Source organism: Geotrypetes seraphini, chromosome 2 (genome assembly GCF_902459505.1).
Source record: "Geotrypetes seraphini chromosome 2, aGeoSer1.1, whole genome shotgun sequence".
NCBI lineage: Eukaryota > Metazoa > Chordata > Amphibia > Gymnophiona > Dermophiidae > Geotrypetes > Geotrypetes seraphini.
The window spans coordinates 153,736,480-153,756,521 of NC_047085.1; the positions used below are offsets into that span (position 1 = coordinate 153,736,480).

Genomic DNA, 20,042 nt, shown 5'->3' on the forward strand with positions numbered 1-20,042 from the left:
TTTATTTATTTTATTTTAATGTATCTTTAATCTATCTTCATTGTAAACCGCTTTGAACCTCACGGTATAGCGGTATATAAGAAATAAAATAAAAATCAAATATGTCTAAAACCCGTTTCGATTATCGGCACTTGAATGACCTGTCTTTTTAAGGTCATCCAAGTACCGATTTAGGCGGGTTTTTAGACAAGGGTTTGTGGTTTTTTTGGGTTTTTTTTAATTATGAGCCCCTTAGCATATGAAATCCTACAGGGACTAACAGAAGATTATTGAAGGTAGAAACTTAATCTTCCATTATTCCATAATTGTGGAATTGTAGTAGAAAACACCCTATCCCGCTAACACTTTACACATAGCAGTCCTGTTTGGGCCAATTAATAAACACCCTTGATTTGCATGTTAATGGTTTGATGTACTATACCACTGAAGTTTGAGTGCTAAATTTGAGTGCCAAATGTATGCTTGTTTTGTACATGTACATAATGCTTCAGGGTCTTAAAATGGACATGCTGTTATCATGGGAAGCAAATGCAGCCGTGTCTGTAGAGGTCAGGGGCTTTCCCTCCTTTCACACTCCAACACTACCTCACTACAGTGATCATAATCTGATTAAAAAATTCAAATATATATTGAATTCTTGTTCAATCTGTCTAGAGCAGGGGTGACCAACCTGGGAGCTGCATGCGGCCCAACAAGAAGTTTCGAGTGGCCCAGCTTCTTCCTCCCTCCCATCTGTACCTCCCTCTGGCGGGTAGTTTTCTGGCTGTCTCCCTTGCTGCAGTCGTCCGTAGTCAGCGTCGGCTCCTCGTGCGCAATCTGCGGCTGTGTCTGAAGCGTTCCCTCTGACGTCACGATGTCAGAGAGAAGGCTTCCAAAGCAGCCATGAATTGTATGCAAGGAGCCGACGATGCCTGTGGATGATTGCAGCAAGGGAGCCGGCCATAAAATAAACACTCGCTGGGAGGCACAGAAAGAAGGGAATGCTTTCAGCACAACTGCGGATCTCCAACGGCCATAAAATAAATGCTTTCAGCACAGCCGCGGATCGTGTGAGGAGCCAGCCACCGCCGCCCACAGCTTTCACCAGAAAAACGATTGCAGCAAGGGAGCCAGCCAGAAAGTAAATACCCACCGGAGGGAGGCACAGAAAGGAAGGAGGGAGGGAGAAGGTTGTGTTGGGACTCGAGAGGGAGGGAGAACAAACTTTGGATAAATGATGAAGATAGGAGGGAGGAAGGGCGCCTGAACCATAGGATTGAAGAATGGAGGGAGGGAGTGAGTGAGGGAATAGTAAAGGAGAATTGGGTGTCTGAGAGAGGGAAAGAGATGGTGCACATGGAGAGATGAAGAAAGAGGAGAACTGTTGGGCAGAGAGAGGATGGAGGGAGAGAAAATTATTGGACATGGTGGTGAGGTTGGAGTGAGGTAGAGATGCATTGGCGCAGAGAGAAGGGGAGAAAATGCTGCGCCGAGGAAGCCTCCTGGACTGGTTGGTTTTTTTGTTTTGTTTTTTTAAGTACAGAGGGGGAGGGTATTAAAAGAAGTGCCAGATTGGGCGTGGGGGGAGAGCTTATGGGTCCAGAAACAGGGGACAGAGAGAAAGATAGTAGGCAATGGTCTGAAGGGAGAGAAGTTGGACCTGGGTTAGTGTGGAGCAAGAGGGAAAGAGATACTTGAAGGGAGAACTGTTGGGAAGAGAAAGAGAGAAATGGTGGACCTGGGGGAGGGAGGCAGGCAGGGGGAAAGGTGGGATGGGGGCAGTTGGGCAGAGAAAGGGAGAGAAGTTGGATCTGGGGATAGAAGGGAGGAATGTTTGGCCTGTGGATCTTCCATGCAGCATCTCTCTTTTTTCTCTCCATTTCATTGTTCAGCATCAAGGGGGGAGGGAAGAAGAAAAACTGAAAAGAGAGGGAGCAAAATGTTGGACCATGGGGATAGAGGAGGAGAGATGGACCCATGGGAGGGCAGGAGGAAAGAAAGCTGGGATAAGAAGATGCTAGGGGATGAAAAGAAAGGGACAGGGAGTTATAGCCTGTCCAGTGGAAAGTACAGTGTTAGAAATGTGGTAATGGGGAGTAGATAGAAAGAAATAGGGAGTGATATGGGAAATGGGAGAGCTAGGGACTGAGAGAAGATAGAGAATTGAGAGGTAGCTGAACATTTAATAAGAAGGGTGAGAAAGAAGGCAAGATTTGAGTGGACAGAGGCAAAAAAGAAAAAGTTAAGAAAGCTGAAAGGGAAAAATCAATACGTTGGAAACAGGCATAAGGAGGAAATGGAACAAGAGAGAAGAGGAAAAAAATGAATATCAGACACTGGAAAGAGAATTAGTTGAAGATAGACAAAAATCAGAAAGAGAAACTGGGATCAAGATGATGGAAAAACAAAATATCCAGACAACAAGGTAGAAAAAATTGTTTTATTTTGAATTTATTAACTGGAATATGTTAGCTTTGGGATATGTGCATCATAATTATGTTTGTATTCAGTGGCGTAGTCATATACAGCTGATTTGGGGGAGAGACTGGAGCCCAAAATTAGTGGATGGGCACCAAAGTTTCTCCCCGCCCGAGTGCAATTTATAAATACTTGAGCTAGTGGAGATTCCCAAGCTCTGCCAACTGAAGACATCTTCCTCCAGTCTGACAACTTAAAATCTCCAAGCTTTGCAGCCAATGGCAATATCTTTAAGCTGCCACTGCTTTCATGCATGCATGAAAGCCAAGGGGGAGGGCAGGGAGGTGGGAAGGCAGAAGCTCTGCAATATTGCCGCCAGCTTCAGAACTTGGGAAGTTAGAGGGGAAGGGAGTGGCCGTCAGTTGGTGAGGCTTGGGAATCCCTACTAGCTCCAGCAGGGGAGATGTTCATTTTGAGGGAGTCTAAGCTCAAATTGGGAGGTCCAAAAAAGCAGTAATATTTATCTGACTGGATGATCCTCCACGTGTGCCGCTGACAGCTGATTCAGCATCCCCGCTCTGAAGAGGCTCACCTTAGCTGTAATAGAAGTGAATGGAAGAACGAGGAGCACGCATCCCTGCTCATCAGAGCTTATGGCTGCTCCCAGTGTCAGTGGTGTATGTGGAGGATCATTCAGTCAGGTTAAGTATTACTGCTTTTTTTAGTTCCTCTCCACAGTGCCCCTTTAATGAAGGTTTATTATTAGATACATACATCTTCTATATTAGTGATTGCAAATTTGGGACCTGCTCAACCCTTTTTTTTTTTTTTTTTCCCTCATCAGCTAGTGTTAGTGTTTGTGTGGCCCCAGAAATATTTTTTTCAGCCAATGCGGCCCAGAGAAGCCAAAAGGTTGGACACCCCTGGTCTAGTGGTCCTGAATGCATGGGTCTTGTATCTTAACTAGTAAGTTGCTTGCAGAAACTGCAAATCATATTTTCAACTCCACCTCCTTCCCAGAGAGCTGCTCCTGCTGCCTCAGTTTGTTTTCTGCAAGCAAGTTGCTCAGAAGTGTTTCAGATCTGCTCTACGGTTCTATTATTTTGGGATATTTTTCTTAATGTTTGTTTGGCGGCTCGGTACCCAGAGGTTTCCACTAGTTGAGATCTCTGCCTAGAAGAAGACGCAGACTCGCGCTGCAGAAGCCTGCTGCTAGCAGGATTAGCACCTCAGAAACACCTTGCTAGCCAGCCTGCTAGTATTTTTTTTGTAGCTCAGGGGCTGTCCCCTGCATAGCTGCTCGCATCCCTGATTTAGTCAGGAGCTTGAGCACAGGCTGATTGGTCTCCTTCTCAGCTTGGCCCAGATTAACAGTAGGCTGACTACATTTCCCCCCCCCCTCTTCACGACAGGGTTTATAGGGGGCTGAGGTTCAGTCCGATCTTGGTCAGACTGGCAGTCCGAAGACCCAGGTTTGTCTAGCGAATCTGTAAGGCAGAGTTCTTCTTCATTTGTTCCAGCTGAGTCCCTATGTGGAAGCAGGCAGGCACCACATGGCACAGGGGAAAATTGTAGGATCTTCAAAAGTTGATTTTGAAGATTTCTGTAACCAGAGCCTAGCTCCCCCTCCTCTAAAACCCCTTTCCCTGTGTATTTTGTCTATCAGGGCAGTCTCCATGGGCCATTTTTGGTGCAAGTTTCCTAGTGGTGGCCATCTTAGATTTTAAACTGCCCTTTTTTTTTAAGCCTCCATCTGCCTCAGAACCCCTAGATTTTGCTTAAAATCTATAGGGATGGACCCCCTCGGGCCTTTTAACCCTTATATCATGCTAAATGTGTGATGGCTAGCCAGCCGAGGAATGTCCATATCTGTTGTGCAGCAAGAGCGCACGAGGGAGGGGCAGGAGCCTCAGGCTTTGCCTCCTCTGAGTTCTCCAGGGCTGGGGATCTATAGGAGATGCATTACTAGGGGAAGACATCCTTTCAGAGTCCTCTTTATGGTGCATTGGCCAAGCATGGGGGCTATGGAGCACAGGAGGACCGGCCGGGGGGTGGGGGGTGGGGGGGTTCTGGTCCTGGTCCCAGTCCCAGCCCCTATCAGGGTCCTTGACAACTCAGTACAAATGCTTCACCCTGGATTTTGTGAGCTCGTGGAATGCCTATTTGAATTGCTAAGGGTCCTCAGCGTCTGCTTGCAGCACACCTGAGGTGGTGGCGCAGGGGAGCTTCCCTCAGTGGTGCCCCAGCCAGTCGAGGACATAGGCTTGGACCAGGATGTTCAGTCTGACATAGACTGGGAGGATGGAAATTCTGATTTAATGCCACTATTGTCCCAGGATGACGCTTCACTGGCAGAGTCTGTTTTGGTGCAGGAGAGCAGCTGTCCAGGAGCGGCAGTGGCCCTGGACTAGGGGGATGACCCCCTTGGTGTGCCAGCTTTACAAAGCCTCTGCGCTTTCCAGCATTATTTCTGTCTCACTGAGAGAACTGAAACTGGAAGTTTCTCCAACTCTTTCGTCTCAGTGCTCCAGAATCAACGAGCATTTCCTTGCATCCAGACATCACTAAGTTGGTCTTAGACCACTGGGAGTCTCCAGAGGGGTCCCTGTGGGTGGCTAAGACTATGGCCAAGCTTTACCTGATGGATTCAGACTTCCAGCAGCTATTTTTGTTCAGCCGAAGGGGAATTCACTGGTGACACAGTTCACCAAATGCACCTTCCTGCCTTGTGAGGGTGGTGTAATGTTAAAGGATTCGAAGGACCATAAGATGGACTTGCTTCTCCAAGAGGCAATTTGAAGGTTTAGCCTTAGGGATTAAGGCAGAAGCTGCAACTTCCTGGCATGTGCTTCCCACACATGACTGCCTCGCACATCAGTCCTGGAGGACGACAAGGATCGCAAAATGCTACTAGATGGGGTGAATTATAAAGCAGATATTCTGTATGATCTCATCTAGAGTTATGAGCAAGGCGTTGGGCTATGCGATTTCCGCTCAGCGGATGCTCTGGATCAGACAGTGGGCAGGAGATTCTGCCTCTAAAGCCATGTTGAGCAGGCTCCCTTTCAAGGGGACAGATGCTATTTGGCAAGGGTCTGGATGACCTGATGGCAAGTGTTGCAGACAATTGCCCGAAGACCTTACCAGATAGAACCCAGACAGCTCGGGGTCTGGGAACGGGTAATTTTCCATTCTTCTGTAGCAAGCTAAGTGATGCAGCAGTCCAGTGGAGGCAAGAGACAACAGGCTTTCATTTCTCTCCAGCATCTAAGAAATCACAGTGATGCCTGGATAGGGGCCAAGGTACCCTAGAAAGGGGGCAGGCTGTTGGCCTTCTGGTCGGTCTGGGCTCAGATTGGCGCAGACCGTTGGTTTTGGAAATTGTTCAGGGCGGTTACAAAATAGAGTTTGGTGCCCCTCTTCCAGACCACTGTAGATTCTCTGGCTGACTGACTGGAGAGTGCCCTCAGAGTCAGGGCAACGGTGTAAAGGCTACTGAACCTTCTTTCCATAGAGCCAGTCCTGGATGCCAAATTGGGCTTGGTCGGATACTCCATATATTTTATTGTGCCAAAAAAGGCTTAGAAGACTGGAAACCAATTCTAGACCAAATGTGTCAGTGCTGCTCTGAAGGTGTCACACTTCCGCATGGAAACTGTTCGGTCAGTCATAGTGGCACCAGGAGAATTCTTTGCTTTCCTCAACTTGATGGAAGTCTATCTCCATGTTCCCATTTTCCCAGCCCACAGGAGGTACTTGCGATTCCATGTACTGAATCAGCATTTCCAATTCTCAGCACTCTCCTTCGGTTTAGCAACATTGCCTTGCACCTTTGCCAAAGTGATGGTGGTGGTGGCAGCGCACCTCCTCAAGGCTGGACTTCAAGTGCATTTGTACTTAGATGATTGGCTCATCAGAACTTCGTCCAAGGAGGAAGATGAACAAGCAGTTTTAAGAGTGATACAACTCCTCCAAGACAGCATGGATCATCAACTTCAAGAAGAGGCAGCTGGAGCTGACTTGGTATCTGGAGTATCTGGGAATCTTGTTTGACATGGCTTTGGGCCAGGTCTTTCTTCCAGAGCCATGCAGACTGTAGCTCCAAATGCAGATTTGATATCTTCTCTAGAGGCCATCCCCCATAGTATTGCACTACTTGCAAGTCTTGAGGTTGATGACAGGAGCTATAGAGGTGGTCCTTTGGGCGAGAGCACACATGAGATCTCTCCAAGACTCGCTTCTCTCTCGTTGGTGTCCTCAGATGGACTTGCTTCAGCAATTTCTTCCATGGTTGCTGGTAGCGAAGAGCAGCATGTAGTGGTGGCTGCAGACGGCTGTCCTCTTCAGGGGCATGCATCTTCGTATTTCCTCCTGGCAGACATTAACAACTGATGTCGGCCTTTACTGGGGGGGAGGGGCGGCATCATTGCTACATTCATCCAGTACAGGGTCATTAGAAAATGGCTCAACAGAAATGGTCCATAAACTAGCTGGAATTCAGAGCCATTTGACTAGCACTTCAGGCACTGGAGAAGTCTCTGGAAGGCAAGACAGTCTGAGACTTCTCAGACAATGTGACAGCAGTGGTCTATGTCGAGGCAATGAGGCACCAGGAGCCCCCTGTTCTGCCTAGAAGCTGAACTCCTCTTCTGGTGGGCAGTAGCTCATTTACAGGCTCTCTCGGCCATGCATGTAGTGGGAGTAGAAAACATGCAGGTCAACTTTCTCAGTCATCAGACGCTTGACCCTAGGCATTGGTCCCTGTCTCCCCTGGTGTTCAGTACTATTGTTTGGCAGTAGGGGCTTCCACAGATGGATCTGATGGCCTCAGTAGTAAACACAAAGACTATTCATTTCTACAGCTGGCGACAAGAGCCCGGAAGCGAGGGACTGGATGTTCTGGTCCAAATGTGACCAGAGAACAAGCTATTATACATGTTTCCCTTGTGACCCATGCTTGGGTGAGTCATTTGCAGAATTGTGAGGCATTCGGACCTAGTCTATCTCCAGAGAGCTGAAGGCCTCAGGCTGCCGGTTCAAGCGACCTTGTCACTCAGGGTCCAGTGTCTATTGAGAATCTGGACATCCAAATATATATTCAGGAATAATTAATTGCCCCAAGTGCACTAAACTGCAAACAGATATGAACTAATGTGCACACAGGTGATTATAACACACACCTAACACTTCTCAGTGCTCAGAGAACCGTTTTTAGCTTATGAGATCGCTGGGTGAAGCAAAATTTTAGCCCACTACTGATACGGCTCAATTCTCAATCATTGCAATGGTCCCTGTAGTATCTTTAAGTATAATACTCTCACTTTTAAAAAAAAACTTTTAAAAATACTTTTTGTCTTTTTAAATGCTTAACTTCAAAACAGACTTAGCTTTTAATGCAGGGTTTCAATGCTACCTCAGAGAACCCGCAACAATACGAATTAAATTCTGCCCCCACCATGTCTGTTTTTGCTTCAGCCACTCTTGCTAAGACTTGCTAAGTGAGAGAGTATTATACTTAAAGATACTACAGGGACCAGTGCAATGATTGAGAAGTGAGCCGTATCAGTAGTGGGCTAAAATTTTGCTTCACCCAGCGGTCTCATAAGCTAAAAACGGTTCTCTGAGCACTGAGAAGTGTTAGAAGGTGTGTGTTATAATCACCTGTGTGCACATTAGTTCATATCTATTGAGAATCTGGAACATTTTGGGTTTACAGCATGGCTCTTGAGTGGGTGGCCCTGACGAGCAAGGGATATTTGGATGTAGTGGTCACCACTTTGCTCGGAGCTAAGAGGCTGTCCACAGTTGCAGCTTATGCTAAGGCCTGCGCTATGGAAAGTGTAGAACCCATTTGAACGCTAATTTTGGTAGTGGATTTTTTGCAAGAGGGACTTCAGAAGGGCCTGTTAGTTCATTGAAAATGCAGATAACAGGCCTTTCCTGTTTCCAAGCGTAGGGTACAGAGGTTCCCTTGCCTCTCACCCAGGTGTCGTTCAGCTCATTCAAGAGAATCTTCAGTTGAGCCCTCCAGTTCACCCCCCTTTCCCTTCCTGGAATCTTAACAACACGTTTCAGCGGATCTCTGCGGATCTCCATATGAGCCCTTGCAGAAGGCTTCCCTTCTGGATCTTATCGTCAAGACTGTGTTCTTGATGGCAATTATGTCAGTAAGATGAGTCTCTGAGTTGCAATTTCTTTCCTGCAGGGAGCCGTTGCTCAAGATTACAGAAGCAGGGATCTCCTTATGCATGGTTCTATCCTTCTCACCGAAGGTACCGTGTTTCCCTGAAAATAAGAACTACCCCGAAAATAAGCCCTAGTATGATTTTCGGGGTAGGTCTTAATATAAGCCCTTCCTCAAAAGTAAGCCCTAGTCCCGGGATTTGCCGGCAGCAACTGTGGGAAGGAGGTGGTGTTTAAAACATGATTGACAGTTTTCTGCAAGCAACTTGCAGATTCAGATTCAAGACCCATAAGACAGATCTGCAAGAAAGAAGACTATTGATGTAAGAAGCTAATCTTTCTTTAAAATTCTGCATATTTAACTCTTATTTATATTAGTGGTTCCTTTGGGTGTTTGATTATATATCTTGCTACATTTGTTTTCTTTTTCTTTATTATTCTCCACTTATTGTAATCTTGGATCTAGTTAATATGTGGATTTGAGAAATATATGCTTAATGAATATATACTTAAAGTTAATGTATATGATCATTTCCTTAGATTTTGAAGTGTACTGTATATTTCTTTTCTTTTCTGTACACGTTTTTATTTGCTTGTTAATTGAAAAACTGATAAATAGAAATTAAAAACAATTTCTCCATATGAATTGATCACAGACCCAGAGTAACTGTATATAAAACAAACTGGTCTAAAAAAGGCCTCATTTGCCTAAGTAAAGACAGCTTATGACAAGCTTGCTGAGAAACTGCCATTTATATGTGACTGAAAGGATCCAGGCAGCTCTAGTTAACCCCATATTTCTTATGTTCTCCTTACTAGGTATGACCTGGGCATTGACCTATTAGTTAAAATAGATCATTTTACCTTATCTTAGCATCATTTCTGTTTCCAGATTAACCACTAGATGACTGGAGCCTAACCCACAGTACTAAAATCAATTGTTGAGGTAATTGGGAGAGCCATCCAGTTGGATAGTAACCTGAGTATCATTAGCATAGGCATAAAACAAAACAACAACAACCACCCTCCCCCCCCAAAAAAAAAACCCCCAACAACTCAAAAAAACCAAATGACCTTACAGTAGTCTCCATAGATTACAGATAAGTATTAAAAAGCAGCAGAGATAAACAGTCCCTGAGGTTTGCCACATACCAAGCTTTAAAGACTGGATAACTGTTTACCCAACCTAACTTTAAACATCCTATCTTTATATAAAAAAGAAATCCAATGAGACCTTGCCTGCTGCACCTAACTTATACAGATTGCTTCAGAAAAATATGCAGGACCACCAGACTAAATGTAGATGAAAAATCCAATGTAGGGAATTTGGACAGGTTTGTGGAGTGAAACTTAGGCACACACACATCTTGGACACTCTGGTAAGGTACACTTCTCCCTCCGAATCTGCGGTTTCAGTATCCGCAGATTCGGTTATTCGTGATTTTTTTTTTGGGGGGAAGAAAAGAAACATTGCATCCCAGTCCTCCCCAGACCTTACCTGGTGGTCTAGCAGGCTTTCGGGGCAGGAGTGATCTTCCTATGCTCCTGCCCCGTGCAGATCACTCTCATACAAAATGGCTTCCGTGGGTTCCTGTAGTCTCTCAAGACTACGACGGGAACTCCCCGCAGCCATTTTGTATGAGTGATCTGCATGGGGCAGGAGTGTAGGAAGATTGCTTCTGCCCTGAAAGCCCACTAGACCACCAGGTAAGGTCCGGGAAGGCGGGGGGTGGGTCAGAGCTGGCCCAAATGTTATTCGTGAATTTTCAGTATTCACGGGCTGGCTCTGCCCCTAACCTCCGCGAATATTGAGGGAGAAGTGTATAATGAAAAATCTTTATTCATTCAGATCTTAGCCTGTTCTTTCACAAGCTCAGGGAAAAAGCAAAACTATACTCTTTAACTTCTATATCTCAGTCCAGTTCCACAGTCTTTACTCTTTAGGCATTCAACAGAGTCTCACATCCAGTTCAACAACCAATTAACCAGCTCTCACAATATTCAAGTAATATAGTTGGCTTACCTCAGCCAAACAGACATCAAATATCAGCTTGACACCCTCATGCACTCTCCATTTCTTCCCTGACTCCTTCTCAGCCCACAGTTAGAGAAGCTTCTCTTCCTTTAGATCTCTTCTCTTATGAACATTCTTGGGGAAGCCTCTCTCCAGGGACCTCTCCTTCTGGGATCTCCCTGAATGAATCCAGTCTGGGGCAAAAGTACTCCTCCCTGCCCGAGTCCCATTTCTCTGATTCAGTAGGGTTGTATTACTTTCTTCAATGTGGCTTATTCCTAAACTAGTGCCCCCTTCTGTCCAGTGGTATAGAAGAAGATCTCATATGGATTTGTCTTAATACTTTATAAACTCACAGACCTCAGTGATACCGTCTGTATGCCGCTAAACTTTTAGATCATACAGAAAAAATTGGTATCCCTAATCGTCATCGTAGTTATTTTGCAATAGTCATCGTAGTTATTTTGCAATAGTTTTTTTAAGTGTTTCAATAAATATATTTAAATATTAAAGTACTCATCTTATACTACGCGTGTGGGGGTAAGCACTCCGACGTAGTCCTACGTTTCGCCCACTACGTCGGACTACGTCGTAGTGCTTACCCCCATCCGCGTAGTATAAGATGAGTACTTTAATATTTAAATATATTTATTGAAACACTTAAAAAAACTATTCCAAAATAACTATGAGACCGATGACGATTAGGGATACCAATTTTTTCTGTATGATCTAAAAGTTTAGCGGCATACAGACGGTATCATTGAGGTCTGTGAGTTTATAAAGTATTAAGACAAATCCATATGAGATCTTCTTATAATTATGTATGCTGGTTGACTTGAAGGAAGATCTAAAAAATTAATAGTCAGTGGCTAGATTGCAATGGTATAGAAGAGCATTAGTAAGGGAGAACCTTTTACTCCCTCACATCCAATATCCCCACTAAAATGGGGATACTTTGGTCCATAAATACATTCACACTTCATTTCCCTTCACTATCTTATAAGGTTTGTTTCTTTAGCGTTGAGCTGCGCCAACCTGAAAGATTGAATTGTATTCCCCTCCTAACAGAAGATAGAATTAAGACATCACTGATACAAGGACTGGTTCTCTGTGGAAAACTCCAGTAATTTTGTTTGTTGCAGCCATAACCCAGTGGAAGGCAAGCTCATTAGTCAAAAGAGCCAAAGATCAGCAGTACAACGATTAAGATTTCTTTTGAGAGCCATACCCCACGCCTGCTTGTGCTATGACAGCTATGTCAACCCAACTGACACCCCGCTCGCCCGCACGTAGTCGAAATCGATTCGTGGCAGAGCCTAGAGAATGACACGGGGGAAAAATTTGTCTCCGACCCCGTGAGCTCGGTCCCCGTCCCCGCAAACCATCTGATCCCATCCACACAAGCCTCAAATAGTTTTATACTGAACTTATTAAATTAAAGTATAAAAAGAAACAATATAATGTACAATTGTCAATTTATAAATCAGCGTCTTCTCCCCACTCTCTCTTCCCCATTTCCCTTCAGCGTCCTCAGCCCACTCTCTCTCCACTTCCCTTCAGCGTACACACATAAAAACAAGCAAGCAATTTTATATCATTTTCATTCTATTCATTCATAGAAATTAAAGTCTAAATAATGCCAGTCACATAACAAAACATGATTTTACAAAAATAATTCCCTGCACAGTCAAGCCTGCAAGGATTACTAGATGTCTTTCAGCAGCTCCCCTCCCTCCCCCTTACCTTTGTGGCCAAGTCAAAATGATCTACCAACAATAAAATTTTTAAAAACACAAAGCACACTGTACGCAGAAAAAATGTTAATTATCATTTATATTCCACGGGTTTTCAAAGAGGTCAAGGCAAATGACTTTATGCAATGTCACCTCAGTAACAACTATACAAAAATAGACAAATATACCCCCTCCCTTTTTACCAAACCACGATAACGGTTTTTAGTGCAGGGAGCTGCACTGAATGCCCTGTGCTGCTTTCGATGTTCATAGGCTCCCTGCGCTAAAACTGCTATTGCGGTTTAGTAAAAGGGGGCCATAGTGCAAAATATAGACAGCAGATATAAATTCTCAAAACGGACATTTTGATCACTAAATTGAAAATAAAATCATTTTTCCTACCTTTGTTGTCTGGTAATTTCATCAGTCTCTGGTTGCACTTTATTCTTCTGACTGTGCATCCAATATTTCTTCCCTTCTTTCAGCCTCCTGTATGATTCCTCTCCTCCAGACTACATTCCCTCCCCCAACTTTTTCTTTCTTTCACCCTGCCCCCTTTCTTTCTTTCTTTCTCTCTCCATGCCCCCTTTCTGTATGTCTGTCTTTCTCCATGCCCCCTTTCTGTATGTCTCCCTATCTTTCTCTCTACATGCCCCCTTTCTGTCTGTCTCCCTGTCTTTCTATCTCCTTGCCCCCCTTTCTTTCTTTCTGGCCTCCCCCAAATCACCGCCATTGGGGAACAGGACGCCACCGCCACCTGGGAATAGGCTGCCACCGCCGTCACCGCCATCGAGGAACAGGCCACCGCCAAGTTCTGAGCTCTCCCTGCTTCCCTTCCCCATAAAGAGGACACTGAAGCGCCGGGCTGACCAACCTTCCCCACCCGACGTCAATTCTAACATCGGAGAGGAAGTTCCGGGCCAGCCAGGCAATAATGGCCTATGAACTTCTCTGTTAGGAAATTATCCAAACCTTTTTAAAATTCTGCTAAGCTAACTGATTTTACCACATTCTTCAGCAATGAATTCAAGAGTTTAATTATACGCTGTGTGAAGAAATATTTTTTACAGTTTAAATCTACTATTTAGTAGCTTCACCGAATGCCCTCTAGACCCAGTATTTTTGGAAAGAGTTAACAAGCGATTCACATCTACCCTTTCACTCCACTCAGTATTTTATAGACCTCTATCATATCACCCCTAAGCTGTCTCTTCAAGCTGAAGAGCCCTAGCCACTTTAGTCTTTCTTGATAGGGAAGTCATCCCATCCCTTTTATCATTTTCGATGCCCTTCTCTATACATTTTTTAATTCTGCTATATCTGTTTTGAGATATGGTGACCAGAATTGCACACAGTATTCGAGGTGTGGCTGTACCATAGAGCGATACAAGGACATTATAACCTTTTCATCTTTGTTTTCCATTCCATTCCTGATAGTTCCTAACATTCTATTTGCTTTTTAGCCGTTTCTGCACATTAAGCTGAGGGTTTCAACATATCCTCAGTGATGGCACCTAGATCCTTTTCCTGGGCAGTGACTCCTAATGTAGAACCCTGCATCAGGTAGCTATAGTTCTGGTTCCTCTTTCTCACAAGCATCACATTGCACTTGCTCATATTAAACGTCATCTGCCATTTTGATGCCCATTCTTTAAGTGCAAAAGAGTAGGCATGATGTGTTCCTCCGCTTTCAGTTTTGTTCAGACATACACACATCTGTCACCTCCTGTCTGCCTTTAAACCTTGCAGGGGCTTCCTTCTGATTGTAAAAGGAGACATAACTGGCATGGAATTCTCTCTGTGAACCCTTATTTCCCTAGCAACAGCAGCAGATGAATCCAGAGACCAATGGGATAGCTCACATCTACCAGCAGGCGGAGATAGAGAAACTGATTAACAGGTGGTCCTATTGGCTGGCACTCCTCCTGTTTATCTAGTATTCTCTATCTCCCAGCAGGAAAATGTCGCTATTCAACTAGCTCCTGAATTCTGGCTGTGGCTGGAACTTTATTTTCTCCTGTTGAGATTTCTCTTCAGTGAGACAGGGGTGTCCGGCTGAACGGTGCCGGCTTTAGAGGTTACACTTGGGCCCCCCCTTGTCCCTGCCTCACCCTCCCTCCATTGCTAGAGGGTCTGACTGGGTCTCAATTTTTTTTTCTTCTTTCCCTTCTTTGTGTAAAAAAAAAAAAAAAAAGAGACCACAGTTGTTACATTCTGCCATGCTTTTGCTGCAAACTGGCTTAAACCGGCCCTAACAACAAGCTGTGAGTATGTCTGGCTTTTACGGTTGTTTGAACTTCAGGTTCTGTTTGGGAGTCTTAGTACTATGGGTTCGGTCATCATACATTTAAGGTATGGATATTTTATTGAGGCTAAGTTTTATGACTAGAAATCCATAGAGGGAGCCGGGACTTCCCGCCCTTTGCATGCACGCGCTTTGTTTCCTTGTTGGTTACAGCGCAGCAGTAGCGATGCGATTTCATGCTCGTACTTGTTCTCATTGTTGGGTTTCAGTGCAGCAGTAGTCCTTTTTATTCTGAGGCTCTCTTTCATCGGTGTTTGTCACGGCCATGTGCAGCTGATTGTGCAGGTGCCGGTTTATAGCAGCGCGCATGAGATGGGATATGTTTTTTTCCGGCGCTGTGGGCCGTTCTTCTGGTTATTCCCGGAGTCTGATTTTATTTCTATGCAAGCCGCGGCAGGGTAAATTTTGCGGGGCTTGAATCCAACTATGTTTCTAGGAGCGTTGATGCAGCGGCCACGTGTCAGTGAGAATCCGGCGTGCGCTTGGGTCTCCGGCGATGGCGGGAGAGCTGCAGCGTTCCGGTAGTTTGTTTCCAGCTGACTTTGGTCAGGGTATGCCGGGGCTTCTCTCCTTTCCGGTTCAGACAAGTTGTATGTGTGCCACCAGCTTTGGGACAAGCTTGGGCAGCTTTATATGTCTATGTCTGTGTTCGTGCTGTACTCCCTTGCAGGAAGCTGCTTGTTTAATCGGACTCTGGGGTTAGCACTCAAGGGGTTTACCAGAGAGACTCTGCCTTGTGCTAGGTCACCCAGTCTCGGTTTGTCTCCGGACTGGGGCGACATACGGCAACTCACGGCACGGTGAAATCAGCAGTAAGATAGTGCCCTGTATTTCACACAGGTATCTCATTGTCTCTCTTGGGGTCCCTGCAGATTGAGCCTTTGTCTGTTGGTAACTGTCCTTATTTGGGCCTCTGTGCTGAGCTGCATGTGTCTAGTAGTGGCACAGGATATATATGCCTAAAGGTAGTGCAAACAGTTTCCAAGTTCGGACTGTCTCTATGGGCATAATGACACTGCGCATATTCCTGTGGCCAGGACTCTCTTTCTCTATTTCTGAGGGGGCCTGGACTTCAGATTTCCATGCTTATCACGCTGGTTTCTCCTGTCACCATTTTCTCATGGCACATGCTAGACGGGCCCCCCGACCAGACAGGAAGGGCTGTACAGCTCCTTTTAACCAGGAGCCAGTTACCTATTCTATCAAACCCGCGGAGGATCACGCGCTATGTGGCTGTTAGCCTCATCCCTGAAGCTCTCATTAACGATGTGAGCTTTGTCTGATACCTGTAAGGATGCTGTTGTTTTCCACGGGGTGGTAGATGCAGCATCTTGATTGAGTCTAGTACGTATTCACTTTAAAGGACATACGTATTTCGCTCATGTTGCATGGGGTTAGTACTGTTTTCATGGTTCCAGTATATTCCTCTTTACATTGTGAAACTTTATTTTTCTTAGGAGAATCTTCTTGCAGATCCTACAGTCTCATTCTGCCATTCCCTGACCTTCTGCACTTCATTCTGAGGGGATCTTGACTTCTTCCAATGACTCTTCAGGCTTTCTCATGAGGGAGAAGACACTATAATGTCAGGTCAGAGGGCTGTGAAGATTTTTCAGGATGCTTGCATCTTTGCATTCTCCTCAGGTTTTCCAGTTCGTTCTTGGAGTCTCTATGTTTTGTGTTTCCCTTTTCAGTGTTACTGGTCCTCAGGATGGTTCTTGTAGTTCTTCGGGAACTAAGGGACGTTGTTCCACTTACTGCATGGTGCCCGAGATAGGGGGCATTGGGCAGGCTGGATCCCATTCTGCTGAATTAGTTTCTCGGGGTTACACATTTCTGCAGACAACCTGGGAGTATATTTACATTTTCTCTATGGACTCCGAATCGGCACTTGGTTTGCCTGCCTCTCTTGGAGCGGCGCTTTCGGTTTTGGCACATGCCATTTTGCCTACCCAAGGCTTCACGAGCGTTTTAGGTGATGTGGGCGGTGGTACCGTTTTGGCGCTACCAGGCGATTCATCTAATTTCTTCTTGACTGCCTGCTTGATTCGGACGACTTCCAGTCGGGCCATTTGACTGACACGAAAAGGGTGATATCTTTTCCTCAGTTCTTTACACGTGCATCTTTGATTTGCACAGCACTCTTTTCTCCTGTACTATTTATAGGTATATCGGGGTGATGTTTTTATTCATATAGGAGAGACATGTGTTTCTTTCTGGAAACTTGGGCGTGGGGTCTCGGTCTCAGATTGGTATTCTTCTTCGCTTACCATGACCAAGAGTATGGGATTCTGTACAGTTTCTGGGATCCATATTGCTGACTCCACTGGGGACTTCGGCTTGCTTTCCCCTTCTTACGCTACAGCAGTTGCTTTTATTCCGGTGGTTCCCGGTATCTCAGGGCACCAATTATTTGGTATGCTCCTCCTGCATCACTCTGTATGATTTGGTGGCTCAGCGCAATTTCTCTTTTCAAGGCATGCCTCGGTCTTTGCTGGACTATCTCATGACCACCGACCATCCAGGGCTGTCGGGTTGGGGGGCTCCGTGGCTTCCATCCTCAGCTCCTGGAGTCTGGTCTTCAGAGGCGACTCAGTACTTGTTCATTCTTCTGATCTTGAGCAGGGTCAGGCTACCTTTCTGGAGCTTCAGATCATTCTTCCGGATTGCCGCTGAGGGTCCTTTTGGTCAGTATTAGGATGGGGGTATTTCTCTACTGCTTGGGCAGTAAGTGTTGTACTCATTGGCAGGTGAAGTTGTTCTGCTTCAATGGATGGACTCTAATCTTCGTCTTCTGTTGGCAGATCCTTTTATGGATCAGGATAAGAGTTTGGATAGACTTTCTCTCCGCGGAATCTGAGCATGGCCCATTTCTTGTATGTTACAGTGTACAGCGCTGTGTACGCTCTGGAAAGTGTGCATGTTAGTAATAGTGTAATCTTCTGCATCCTGGATATTGAGATTTGTGGCTCAAGCGTTCTAGCTCTTTTTATGGAAGTGAGATCTGCTTGACCTAGACCTCATGGCCTCGTCTCTCAATTCTAAGCTTCCTAGCTTCTTCGGCGGGCCCAGGGAGTGGGAGTTAGAGGGGGTAGCTGCATGGCTCCTTTCTCGCTTCTGCCTTCTCTTTTTCAGTGTTTTCCGCTGGCTGATGATGGCTTGGATTTGCCACCTCGAGCTCGCTTTCCGGGCATAGTATTTGTAGAATCTCTGGATTGGCGGCGCCATCCTTACTTTGCGGATTTGATGAGTCTTTCGACAGCCGGACTAAGAAGTTTCCTGGTATCTCCGGCTTTGCTCGCCTAGGGTCCGTTCAACATGGATATTTGTACTACTTTAGTATTACGACCTAGTTTTTTGAAAAATCTTGGCTGACGTGTAAGGATTATGCAAAGCAGGTTGTTTCTTCTCTTATCCAGATGCTACGGATGTCTTCTCCTGTGGCTTCTGCTTCCTTTTGGAGGTTTTTCCTTTCTTGGGTGCTTCTTAACGTTTGAACCACTCCAGAGTTCCTTTTTGGCACAGGTGCATTGCCGAGGGCTTAGCGTTCAATTCCCTTCAGCTTCTAGTGCCATTCTTAGCTTGTTACAAGGGCTAGGTATATTGCTCTTCGCTTACTTCTCAGCTTCATGTAGTTCAGGTCCTAGACAGAGTGCGGTATATTCATGCGCCTCTTAGAAAGCCCGGTTTGGAGTACAATCTTCACGTACTTCTTCTCAGTATACCGAAGGCTTCATTTCATCCTTGTCCTTTGGGACTCTAAAGGGCTGTGCCATTGAACATGGGGTTTCTTGTGGCCATGGCTTCAGCTCTGCAGTTTTCTATGTTGCAGGCCTTGTTCAATGGGGATTCCTATTTCTGATTTCCGAAATATGGGGTATCAGTTCGGATGGTACCACTATTTCTTTCTAGGGGGGTGTCATCCTTTCTTTTATGTCATGCTCGCTTTTCCTTCCTTCTTCCTGGGAGGGGAAATTGGGAACAGTGCTTTTATTCACTGCATTTTTTTATATGTACCTAGCGTTCTCTGTGAGCTCGGTTTCTTACGACTTTTAGTTGTTTATATCTCCTTTTTGCATTCTTCAAGGGATGCCTCAAACGTTTGGTGGCGTCCGAAGCCTCCATCGCTCAATGGGTCCAGGAGGACATTCTTTATGCTTGTTTGCTGGCAGGGAAGCGGTTGGCGAAAGAACTTCATGACCATTCCGCTGGAGCGATGGCTACTTCTTGGGCTCGGCCCAGAGGTTTTTTCCTTGGAGGAGATTTGTCTCGCGGCTCATTAGTCTTCTGAGCGTGCTTTCTCTCCCCATTTCTGCTTGGATGTGGGGGTGCATGCGGTAGGGGCGTTTTGTGCTTCGGTTGTTGCGGAGGCGGCGTTTGCTTCCCACCCAGATTGAGGATTGCTTTGCTACATCCCATTGGTCTCTGGATTCATCTGCTGCTGTTGCTAGGGAAGGAAAAATTATGTTCTTACCTGTTAATTTTCTTTCCCTTAGACGCAGCAGATGAATCCAGAGCCCCACCCTTTCTGGATATTGTCTCTCGGTTTTTTCTTTTGCAACTTTCGCAGTTTGTTATTATGGCAGGTTGTTTTCTGTATTATTGCATTTTGAGATTTGTTATGGGAAAGAAGTTTTTTACATGCTATGCCTATTGCTGGTTACGTGTGCTTGGGCAAGGAGCTATACTGATGAGACAGGAGGAGTGCCAGCCAATAGGACCACCTGTTAATCAGTTTCTCTATCTCCGCCTGCTGGTAGATATGAGCTATCCCATTGGTCTCTGGATTCATCTGCTGCGTCTAAGGGAAAGAAAATTAACAGGTAAGAACATAATTTTTCCATACTTCAACAATATAGTATATTCAGGAAGAACATAACATGAGAAAGAATGCCACAGGTATAGTCTAAAAAGTGGAGAAAAAACCTCAGTGTCATGTTGGATTAAATGAGAAAACTTAATCCTCCGGACAAGACAACTTCAAAAAGGATTTTGAAGATGCAGACACGTCCTTGGTCTAGAAAAAACTCTACTTTGTAAAATAATTCTTTACTAGAGTAAAAATATTGTTCAGAGAAATAGCATAATAACTCACAAAACTCCTCACAAAACTCAAATAAAGAAAAACTGAAATAAAAACTTATCTGCAGCAGGAATTTCTTTCACAAAGTCTGTAAGTAGGGTACAGAAAGCAGGTATTAACAAAGGGTCTGAATGTATCCAGGTCCAAATGGTACTCTCCAAAGGACCCAAAGCAAACTCCCGACAGGGCCCTTGTTTCACTATATTAAGCTTCGTCAGGGGAATATGCTTCAGCTTGAGCTAATCGCTTCAAAGTTCCTGCCCTTGTATACTGCCATGGACCTGGCAAAAAAAAATAAAAAATTCTCACAGTAACTATGTCGATAGT

The 20,042-nt window shown here is 45.2% G+C and overlaps 1 protein-coding gene across 6 annotated transcripts in view; it reads left to right on the plus strand.

The window, feature by feature from the left end:
* Window positions 1-20,042, plus strand: part of ANKRD12 (ankyrin repeat domain 12) — a 245,661-nt gene that overhangs the window by 48,863 nt on the left and 176,756 nt on the right. The window lies entirely within an intron of this gene.